The 11,283-nt window shown below is 37.9% G+C and overlaps 1 long non-coding RNA gene and 1 pseudogene across 3 annotated transcripts; one reads left to right on the top strand and one right to left on the bottom strand.

Moving 5' to 3' along the window:
* Window positions 1-11,283, bottom strand: part of LOC134312489 (tripartite motif-containing protein 16-like) — a 210,840-nt pseudogene that overhangs the window by 94,124 nt on the left and 105,433 nt on the right.
* Window positions 164-3,299, top strand: LOC134312497 (uncharacterized). Of its 3 annotated transcripts, XR_010011556.1 has the most exons (4): window positions 164-589; window positions 958-1,101; window positions 2,568-2,657; window positions 3,148-3,299. It is a non-coding gene; the product is annotated as an uncharacterized LOC134312497 (long non-coding RNA). The 3 variants fall into 3 exon arrangements; XR_010011555.1 differs by lacking the exons at window positions 164-589; window positions 958-1,101 and adding an exon at window positions 1,699-2,015; XR_010011554.1 differs by lacking the exons at window positions 164-589; window positions 958-1,101 and having other exon boundaries at window positions 2,025-2,657.

The following is an 11,283-nucleotide window of genomic DNA, read 5'->3' as shown; positions in this document are numbered from 1 at the left end:
TTACACTTTCAGTCATTTTAAATTTAATTTGTTGAATCTGACAGTTTCACTTTTGATCCTGAATAAACCCAAAACCCCGGGTAGAGGAGCTGAGTGAACGTGGTCTGAACTCTGTGGAGGAGCTTCATTGTATCAGAGACGCTGTAGAAGGACAGAGTTCCTGCTCTGTAATCCACATACACTCCTATTCTAGAGAAGAGAACTCGGCATTATGGGAATTTCAGTCTCTTCATTATTGTGCCAGAATGAAAATCTGAATGGCGAACACTCTAAACTCCAGGACTGATCATTACATCCAAACCAACACTCATCACCATCTCCCTTCCTGCTGATGCATTTATATGACACGGCTATAGAAACCCCATCATTCCCACTCCACTCAACCTCCCAGTAACAGCGTCCACTCACACTCTCTCTACACAGAACCTGAGAGTAACGATCAAATCTATCTGGATGATCAGGATAAAACTCTTTGTTCTCCTCAGACAGACGGAGGTTTTCATTTACTGTGTTTGGATCCAGTGTGAACCGACAGAAATCTGGAGAGGAAACACAACATACACCAATAAACATAGAAGAGTGTGCGTGTGTGAGTGTGTTACTGTGTGTGTGTGTTTGTATGTGTGTACGCCTGTGTTTATATGTGTGTATTTGTAAGTGTGAATGATACTATAAGTGTGTGCATTACTGAGTGTGTGTTTTGTAGGTGTGGGTGTGTGTGTGTGTGTGTGTTTGAATGTGTGTGTTTCTCTGTGTGTTACTTTGTGTGTATCTTTTTAGGTGTGTGTATGTTTGTAGATGTGTGTGTGTTTGTTACTACGTGTATGTGTTTGTAGATGTGTGTGAGAGAGTGTGTGTGTTTAGGTGTGTGTGTAGGTGTGTGTTTGAGTGAATGTTTGTGTTACTATGAGTGTGTGTGTGTGTATTGATGTTTGTGTGGGTGTCATCATGTAACAGCAGAAAGTGTTGTGGGCATCATGGTGGCAGAGCTGGTAGAGTGGGTGCTACACAGCGACATCCTGACAACTTAGGTTCAATCCTTACTTCTGGTCACAAAGAAGACATTTTCTCCTAGTTCTTCTAAATTGGTGCCAGATCTGAGTAAGTAATTAATTGTGAATAAACCAATTAACATAGAAGAGTGTGTGTATAGGTGTGTGTGTGTGTAGGTGAGTGTGTTACTGTGTGTGTTTGTAGGTGTGTACGCCTGTGTTTCTATGTGTGTGTGTTTGTAAATGTGAATGCATTACTAAATAAGAGTGTGTACATTACTGAGTGTGTTTTTATAGGTGTGTGTGTGTGTGTGTTACTTTGAATGTGTGTGTTTCTGTGTGTGTGTGAGAGAATGTGAGTGAGAGAATGTTTGTAGATGTGTTACTATGAGTGTGTGTTTGCAGGTGTGAGCTTTTGTTACTTCAAATGTGTGTTACTTTGTGTGTGTGTGTTGCTATGTGTGTGTATGAGTGTGTGTGTGTGTGTGTTTTGTAAGACTGCTGTGATTTCTGTTTCTGATCTTGTTCTGTGACTGAATTATTTTGACACAAAATCTTTTGGGTCAAAAGTATTTGGACAGCAGTTTATTTGTATTCAATTGAGGCGTGGCCCCTGATGTTGGTGATTTGGATTAACCACAGCTAGTGACTTCTATGGCGTCAGATTAGTGCCAAAAGTCGAGAGCACATTTTATTTGTGCGCGAGCAGGATTTTCTCTGCTCTCGCACGAATTCACCGTGCTCGTTCACGGATATGTTGTGCTCGCGCACGAAACTGCATGCGCGCGCTCGAAACGCTGCTCTCGCGCTCAAATCTTATGCGCGCACTCAAAGCAAACTGCGCTCGCGCTCAAATCTTTCTTGCTCGCTCTCATAACTTCACTTGCACTTGCGCTCGCGCTCGGAGTTTGCACGTTAAAACAGTGCCAAAAGTCGTCGACCAATCAAAATGTGTTTTCGGCTTCAACCAATGAGCTCCAACTTCCCGTTGTAAAGAGAGTAATGGACAATCAACGACCTCAGGTAAGATTATTAATTATTTTAATTTAGACTATTTTTTAATAAAAAAAAGTGTTAAAGAGAATGTAAAGTTAACTTTGTGTCATTATGTGAATATAAACTCGATCAAATTTAACTTTGTAAAGCTAGCTAAAGCGGTACCCCTAACTTAAAATAGCTTTTGTGTATTTTACATGTTAATTAATAAAGTAAAGCCTTTATACAGTGAAGTTAATGAGTTCATGAGTGTAGTGCCACAGTACAAAAATGGACTATTGTAGTAAATCAAAGTGGGTAGATCTGGAAGCTATAGCCATGATATGATGAACTATCTTTAACACTATAGTGAACATATTATGTTCACTTTCCCAACCAAGAATAGAATATCAAACATGACACATTAAATAATTTAACCTCAACTCTTTAAAATAAAATGTTTAGCAGGTTTTTTTTATTATTACAGCAATTTAATAGTTTTTGATACCTTACAGTATGTCAGGCTTTTGCTTTATTTACTATTATATAAAGTGTGAACATTGCATATTTACCATGCATAATGTAATGTTTTAAATGTAGGTTTCTGAATCATTTGCGGTGTTCAAGGAAAAGCCACCCCCACCAGAATCCAGCACGGAAGCAAGTAGTGTTAGAACACCAAGCAGTGAGGTAAAAATATATCTGCAATATCATAGTAGCAACCAGTCTGCATTTAATATGGTGCACTTATTGTGTATTGATATTGTTACCACTAATGTTTTTATTTAGGCTTTATGTTCAGTGTGTCAAATATATTTTCCATTGGATTGTATAGAAATTTATGCCAGCAAGTGTGGAGAAAGATAACAATGTATTTGATATTATCTTTCTTTTCATTACTCCTATAATTAAATTATTAAATTAAACAATACTATCATATTAGGACACCGTTATAATTATTGAGTTAATGCATTAAATATGGCCCTTAATTCCAATTCTGCTTTGTTCACCTGCTATAATAACACCAGCTTGTGTGTGTTTAAGCTGTTGTAAAAATATGATTGACTACACTTCTGTAAATACATTTGCAGAGTGGTATGTACATGTATATAACAAGAAACATTGTAATCTATACAAAAGTCAATGCTTATTTTGCTTTTTGATGTTTCTTTCTGAACAGGCTAATGCAGACTTTACCACCTATATGGTTAAGACAGCTGATTTGCCCTCTCTTTGTCCAAGAACATTCTTTCAATGGCTCACAGGACAGGAACACATCAGACCAGTTCGTCTGTGGATATTTGTGCCCATTCAATAAATAAGTAAAACAAACTGTGTACTGTTATTTATTTATATATAATATCTATGAGAATAGAGTCAGTACAAGTATCTATGAGAATAGAGTCAGTACAAGTCAGAGTCAGTACAAATGTTACATTTGCCACATTTGTTCCTGGGTCATAAAAGGGGATGGTGGTTCCAGCCTTCAACAAAGATCTGAAGGTCAGGGAAGAAACACAAGGTGTACCAGAAAGAGGTGCAGGGTATTTGCAATGGACAGCATCCCATCTTGTTCAAGATTGTGCAGGATATCATAATATGTGGAGGTCACAGCTGTCCACACATCAACCAACAGCCTTTCAATTCTGTAAGACAAAATAAATTATTTAAAATGTAATACTTTGTTGACTGAATAACATCTGTGAAAAAGTGGTAGCTGTATAGAATTCAAGGACAACAATAACCTTAAAATGTAGAAACAATAAATAATGTAGGGAAATATATGTTGAAGAAATGTATAATTTAGACAATCAAGGACATTTATGCCAGTATGCCCAAATTTGGGCAGTGGGAATCCTAGCATGGATTTAAGTTCAGTTACCTGTGGAACTGTCTGTACCCTGATGGATGGCATTCTGGTTTCCACATGTTCACTCACCAACATGTGAATTTGCCTGAGGGCATTTAATATATCTTCAGGAATATGATTTTTTTTTCCCACTAATTAATCAATAATAATCATTTCATGTGTGCAAATGAACTATAAATAATTCAGATCAATACATAAGGCAGACTGCTTACTACATACTGCTATTTATGCAGCTACCCCTCCAAAGTTTTATGTCTTAGTAAGGCTTAGACAACAAGAAACTTAAGATAATTAGACACTTAGAAACTAAGATAATTAGACATACAGGTTAAAAGATGAGTATAGTCAGAATATGCCTGATTGTTAAAGCTTTAACAAATTCTACCCTTTTAAAATGATGATTTTATGTACTCTAAAATAAGTCTAAAATTAAAATAATTAATAATCTTACCTGAGGTCGTTGATTGTCCATTACTCTCTTTACAACGGGAAGTTGGAGCTCATTGGTCGAAGCCGAAAACACATTTTGATTGGTCGACGACTTTTGGCACTGTTTTAACGTGCAAACTCCGAGCGCGAGGGCAAGTGCAGTTATGAGAGCGAGCAAGAAATATCTGAGCGCGAGCGCAGTTTGCTTTGAGTGCGCGCAAACGATTTGAGCGCGAGAGCAGCGTTTCGAGCGCGCGCATGCAAATTCGTGCGCGAGCACAACTTATTCGTGAGCGAGCAGGGTGAATTCGTGCGAGAGCAGAGAAAATCCTGCTCGCGCACAAATAAAATGTGCTCTCGACTTTTGGCACTAATCTGACGCCATAGAACCTTCAACAAGCTGCTTCTGGCTAAATTGTGTTTACACTGGTAACAGTATTGTACAGTACATGATTGTACATGATTCACCATATCTGTGCAGAACATTAACTAGCCAGCAGAGGCCGCAATTGTAACAGTAATAAGAAATTCCTTCGGCCTGCCCACTTCACACATATTAACCAATCATTTCTGTGTATAGGCGCAGGCCAGCCAATAGCAGAGCTGAGATTTGAACTTAAGGTGATTTGACGTGTTTTTACTCGGTTCCACCCAAGCACCTAAAATAACAGATTTTGTCTTTCTTCATCTTGTTTCACCAGCTTCAAATTTATTTTTATTTTATTGGAGGTTTCTGACCTTTTAAGACACTCAGCACAGTTACATAAAACCTTGTTCCATGTATTTTAATAGATACATAAGACAAGCTCCATTTATATTAGAAAGCCATGATACAAACCTGAAGAACTTTATAAAGATTTCTACATCAGCAAATGTATAATTTGATTATCTGAGTATTTGTAGAAAACTGTTACATTTTTAAATGTTTTGTGGGATGAAGAGAAGTGATTGTTTTAAGGTTGAAATGCAAGAAAAAAAACATAACAAATCAGTCACTTTCTGATGAAGAAATGTTCTTTCAAGTCAGTTTTGTCTTACCAAGGAATCACAGTTCTGAATAGTTAAATTGTTTATCGAACACTAAAAACATAATGAAGTAACTAAGCAGTAATTATGGTAAAACATGTAAACACAAGGTTTAATACTGTCAGGATTTCTGTGCATATGTGTATAAGATGGTGGAGTAAGAAAGTTTGAAGTGTTTATTGCCAGTTAATAATAAATGTAGTAAATAATAACATGAGAACCAAGCTCTCCACTTTACATTTGATAATGAGTCTACATGGATGTTGGTTTTAAAAGTCATGATGAGAAGTCACCTTACATCAAATCCCAGAATCCCAACATGTGGTTTAGCTCGATGTAACCAGCGCACTAATCCTGACCTGTTACTATGAGCATAAAGATCAGTGTTACATGGAAACTGTCATGGATTCAGCCCTCTGTGCTCCAATGTAGAGGTGCCATGCCCCAATTAACCCCAGCTGCCTTGTTTTTGCCTTTGTCTGATAGCTCTCTTGGCTTTGTCTAGTCTGGGTTAGCCTTGTTAGCTCTGTTTAGTTTTGTTCATGTGTGTTTAGTTTAGATTAGCATTAATGTTAGCATTTAACTTATTTCCTGTGTGTTTAACTTTAGCAGTCTCAGCTTAGGGTAGGGTGGCCACATTCATAGTCACAAAAAGGAGCACATTACACCCCCAAATGTACACCCCCATATTAGGAACAGGGGGACATGATACTGCAACACACATAAGTCATAACGAAATGATTTTTTTTCTCTTGCCCACCATGGAGATTAACCACTTATGGTCGATAGATGAAGCTATAGATTCAGTTTTGACATCCAAAGCTTCATTCACTAAAAAAACTTAGAAGTTATTAAAGTTAATTCCTAATATAAACTGATTTACAATAGAAATAACAACAAATAAATACCAATATTTAGATTTACTTGAGCTAACATGGAAATTCCTTATTATTATAAAAACTTATTTGGGTGAATGTAACATTACTAATAAGAGATACATACAAGCATTTTCAGATTCGTATATAATTCCTTTGGCTAATGGGCAAATGTCACAAACCCAGCCTCTCTGTGATCCTGGAGCTCATGTCTCATGTGTATGTGACACACCCATGTCTCCAGGAGCACATGGGCTGCGTCCAAAATAGCATACTTCCATACTGAACAGTACGTGAAAGCAGTGTGCGAGAGCTGTTAGTTTAATGTATACTCTGAATACGTAGTATACATTAAACAGTACACAAAAAGTACCCGGATGACCTATTGTCTGGGCAGCCATTTTTGAGTATGCAAACAATGCACACTTACGGTCTGCAAAGGCGTTCGTAGCGAAGAAGAAAGATGAAGGAAAGCGGAGAAAGACAAACATTAAAAATGTTATGATTAAATACAACCCTGAATAACATTATGAGCAGCTTTGTGGAGAGCGACAGAATTAATTTTGTCTGATTTTAAAATCGTTATAACTGTGGCGATGAGACGTCATGCATCACGTGACAGTGGTAAGATGGCGGACGTAGTACGTACGAGGTTGCGTGCATACTGCATACTTGCGCCCTGAAAGAGCGTACTGCTTTACCGGCCAAGCAGTGCACACTGCCTCTAATCTAGTACGTACTGTTTAAGTTGCAATTTATGACAGAGCCATGGTTGGGAGGTTTTGTTAATAGTTGATGCCCTTTGGTCATGATTGGACGGTAGAGCTAATGATGTATTTAAGGACAGTGCTGTGGATCATTCAGTGGAGGTTATTTTGATGAAACTTTGTTGATGGCTGATGTTGGTTATGTTGTTTGGAATCTTGCTCTGAAAATCATGTTTTCTAGCTCAGGTCCCTTACTCTTTCATATACTTACAGTGGGGCCAAAAAATATTTAGTCAGCCACTGATTGTGCAAGTTCTCCTACTTAGAAAGATGAGAGAGGTCTGTAATTTTCATCATAGGTACACTTCAACTATGAGAGACAAAATGAGAAAAAAAAATCCAGGAAATCACATTGTAGGATTTTTTAAGAATTTATTTGTAAATTATGGTGGAAAATAAGTATTTGGTCACCCACAAACAAGCAAGATTTCTGGCTCTCACAGACCTGTAACTTCTTCTTTAAGAAGCTCTTCTGTCCTCCACTCGTTACCTGTATTAATGACACTTGTTTGACCTCGTTATCTGTATAAAAGACACCTGTCCACAGCCTCAAACAGTCAGACTCCAAACTCAACCATGGCCAAGACCAAAGAGCTGTCGAAGGACACCAGGAAGAAAATTGTAGACCTGCACCAGGCTGGGAAGAGTGAATCTACACTCTAAAAAATAAAACATTGGGTCAACAAAAAAAATTAAGGCAACGTTTTGCATTAGTCTTTTTGAGTTATGCCAATTGCTCGTAGAATTACGCTGATCCAACACAATATTTAAAATTACACAAACTTAATAACTGTCAACATGAACAGATATTTTTAAGTTGATGTTATTTAAAAATGCTTTTTACTGAATTATGGAAAGCTAATCCACCAAACCTATAATATTGTGTTGGATTAACGTAATTCTACGAGCAGTTGGCATAACTCAAAAAGACTAATGCAAAATGTTGCCTTGATTTTTTTTGTTGACCCAATGTTTTATTTAATATTCATTTAACTTAAAAGTTGTTAATATTAAATAAAACATTGGGTCAACAAAAAAAATTAAGGCAACATTTTGCATTAGTCTTTTTGAGTTATGCCAACTGCTCGTAGAATTACGTTGATCCAACATCCTGTAGCCTAATATCTCTAAACATTAATTTAAATGTTTGTTAGCATTGCACTGAATCTGCTGAATGTAAAACAATTTAAACAATGATACAAGAACATGGAAACATGAATTATTACCAAAAATCATTTATTACAGAACACATCTACTTTTAACAAATCCCATTAGTGGACAACAATAAAAACTATGACTATAAAAAACAAATTCCACATATCAGTATTTGAAAAATGATATGCATTAAACAAATGAGTAATGTTTATTGTTTAGTTTATTTTTTACCTAGAACGCAAACACGTAATAATTAGCTAGCTAACCTTAGCATAGTTGTTGGCTACTTTTGCTACACAAACATCACAAAATAGACTAGACAAAAAATACGTTTTTAATAGCTCACCAGCAAAATTTTATGTCAATGGAAATATTTTAATCCATGAAAATGTCAAGTTTTACTCAGTTTATAACACCAAATGGTGTGTCGGTCTATGCCAGGCTGAAGAAAAGCTGGCCAGCTAGCTAGCTAATTTGCATAGCACTCAAACTCTCTCTTTCCCGCTCTCTCGCTCTTGTAGTCTGTGCCTACCGACCTTCATCTGCAAAGCGGGCAAATTATTCAAATCACAAAAGTGAAAATCTCTAGATATATAGGTTTAAAAATGTTTGTAACGGTTAGAACGCTCTTTCTGCAAAGGGACAGGACGACTGATCCGTGTTAAGGGAAGAATGAACGGGGCCATGTATCGTGAGATTTTAAGCCAAAACCTCCTTCCATCAGTGAGAGCATTGAAGATGGAACGTGGCTGGGTCTTCCAGCATGACAATGATCCCAAACACACCGCTCGGGCAACGAAGGAGTGGCTCCATAAAAAGCATTTCAAGGTCCTGGAGTGGCCTAGCCAGTCTCCAGACCTCAACGCCATAGAAAATTACTTACAGACTTACAGGAAACGTTTGACCTCTGTCATTGCCAACAAAGGTTATGTTACAAAGTATTGAGTTGAACTTTTGTTATTGACCAAATACTTATTTTCCACCATAATTTACAAATAAATTCTTTAAAAATCCTACAATGTGATTTCCTGGAATTTTTTTTCTCATTTTGTCTCTCATAGTTGAAGTGTAGCTATGATGAAAATTACAGACCTCTCTCATCTTTCTAAGTAGGAGAACTTGCACAATCAGTGGCTGACTAAATACTTTTTGGCCCCACTGTACTTACTATACTTTCTTATACTTCAATATTTATAATATTATTACATTTTAGAGTCGAGGGGCGCCCAGGTGGCGCAGCGGGATATTCCGCTGACGCACCAGCACCGAGTTTCTGAACCTCCCGGTTCGAGGCTCGGTGTTGCCACCGGTCGGCTGGGTGCCATCTGGCGGGCATAATTGGCAGTGCCTGCAGGGTGGGGGACCGGACTATATGTGGGTGGGTGGGTCTTCATGCGCAGTGTAAGGACCCTGATTTGCAGAAGAGACGCCCGTGCAGAATGCACGGACGAGAAGAGGAGGGCTGTACACGTGTAAAGAAGGCGTGGGGCAGCGGCGTGCTCTCCTTGGATGCAGGTCTGGTGTGCCTGTTAGCAGCGGAAGACAGATTGGAAGCGCTAAAAATTGGGAGAAAAATTGGGGAGAAATTTCGGAGAAAAAAAAAATATATAATAATAATATAATAATATAATTGTGGTGACAGTGGTGCAGTGGGTCGCCTCACAGCAAGAACAGCCTGGGTTTGATTCTTTGGTTGGGGGCTATACGGTCCTTTCTGAGTGCATTACTGTGCCCATGTGGGTTTGCTCCAGGTGCTCTGGATTTTAAAATTAGTAATACTAAGTACTAAAATTACTGTGTGTGTGTGTGTGTGTGTGTGTGTGGTTATACTAAATGCCAGGCTGGTACACGGGTCACTGTAAACCTGGTAGAGAAGGAATGTAGGTCAGACAGACACACACTGAGGGTTGTAGAGCTTAACAGCTAGCTGTGAATTCAGATTATGCTAATGTGTATTTGTGTTACATTGCCATCGATGAATTCATAACACAGCAATGAATTATGGGATTCAGCTCAGCGTCTCTTTCAGTCCTGTTACTCATACACAGTTTTATTTAACGTGTGCAAATTGTATTTTGACAAACTCAGTGCACCTCACAGCAGACAAAGCCTTTGCACCCCTGTGGTGTTTGGTGCACCAGAGAGGGGTGCGAACCCTGAGTGGGGAACCATGCATCTACGAAATGTGTAAAATTAAATTTTCTGAACACAATTTTAAAATGTGAGTAATATTACAGTGAGAACAGGTCAGTTAATATGTCACCTGATGGTCTAATTGTAATGTTTTAGTTTGTAGTTTAATGCTTAAACTAAATGGCTAAAATTATTAAAATAAATTCACAAATAAAAGACACAAAACATCCACAGCCTGAAACATAAAAAGAGATAAAAAAAAAAAACAGAACAGAAATGAAAACTGGTTGTGTTCCTGTGTACATGTCATCACCTGAGAGAAAGTCTGACCCAATTACGACACCTTCAAAGAAGATTCCATCTGCCTCACACAGGCTCTTTGTACAGTTCTCGGAAACAGTTACAATCTTGGTGTATAATGGAGTCTGAACCCTGGATTCCTTTAATGTTCCTAACAACAAATCACTGGTCAGAGAATTAGCAAGAACTAGGAAGTGTTAATCCTGAGACCTGTGCCTTCGTTTACTTGTCACTGCTTGTTGCTGCAGTGAACTGTTGGGGGAAACTCCATGAAGTGTTTTAACAAGTTAACATGCTGGGTGTGACCAATATTTTTCATTTTACAGGAATTTACACATCAGTCAAATCAGTAAACACTGTGAACAGCATAACTATAAAGGTATGAAGCTAATTACTGTTTTTTTAATGCACGGTTACTTTATATTTGATCATTTACAAATATTAATGGAATTTGCATGTCACAGCATATATTTACAGCTTATTTTCATTCATTCATTCATTCATTGTTTGTTTGTCAGGGTCACAGTGGGTCTGATTCAGTGGATGAAAAACCCCACAGTCACACTCACATTTTGGTTGCTCCAACTGGATGTCTCTGGATTTTGGAAACCAGAGCACCTGGAGCAAACCCATGTGAACACAAGGAGAACATGCAACACCATGCAAAGGACCCTGATTGTTGGGAGTGATTTCCCATCATTTAGTTAAAAAATGCCATCACAGGGTGTCTGTAAACTTTTTACTTTAAACACTAACACAAT

This window comes from Trichomycterus rosablanca, chromosome 4, assembly GCF_030014385.1.
Source record: "Trichomycterus rosablanca isolate fTriRos1 chromosome 4, fTriRos1.hap1, whole genome shotgun sequence".
Lineage (NCBI taxonomy): Eukaryota > Metazoa > Chordata > Actinopteri > Siluriformes > Trichomycteridae > Trichomycterus > Trichomycterus rosablanca.
The sequence above is the reverse complement of the archived record's forward strand: the minus strand, read 5'-3'. Positions and strand labels throughout refer to the sequence as shown.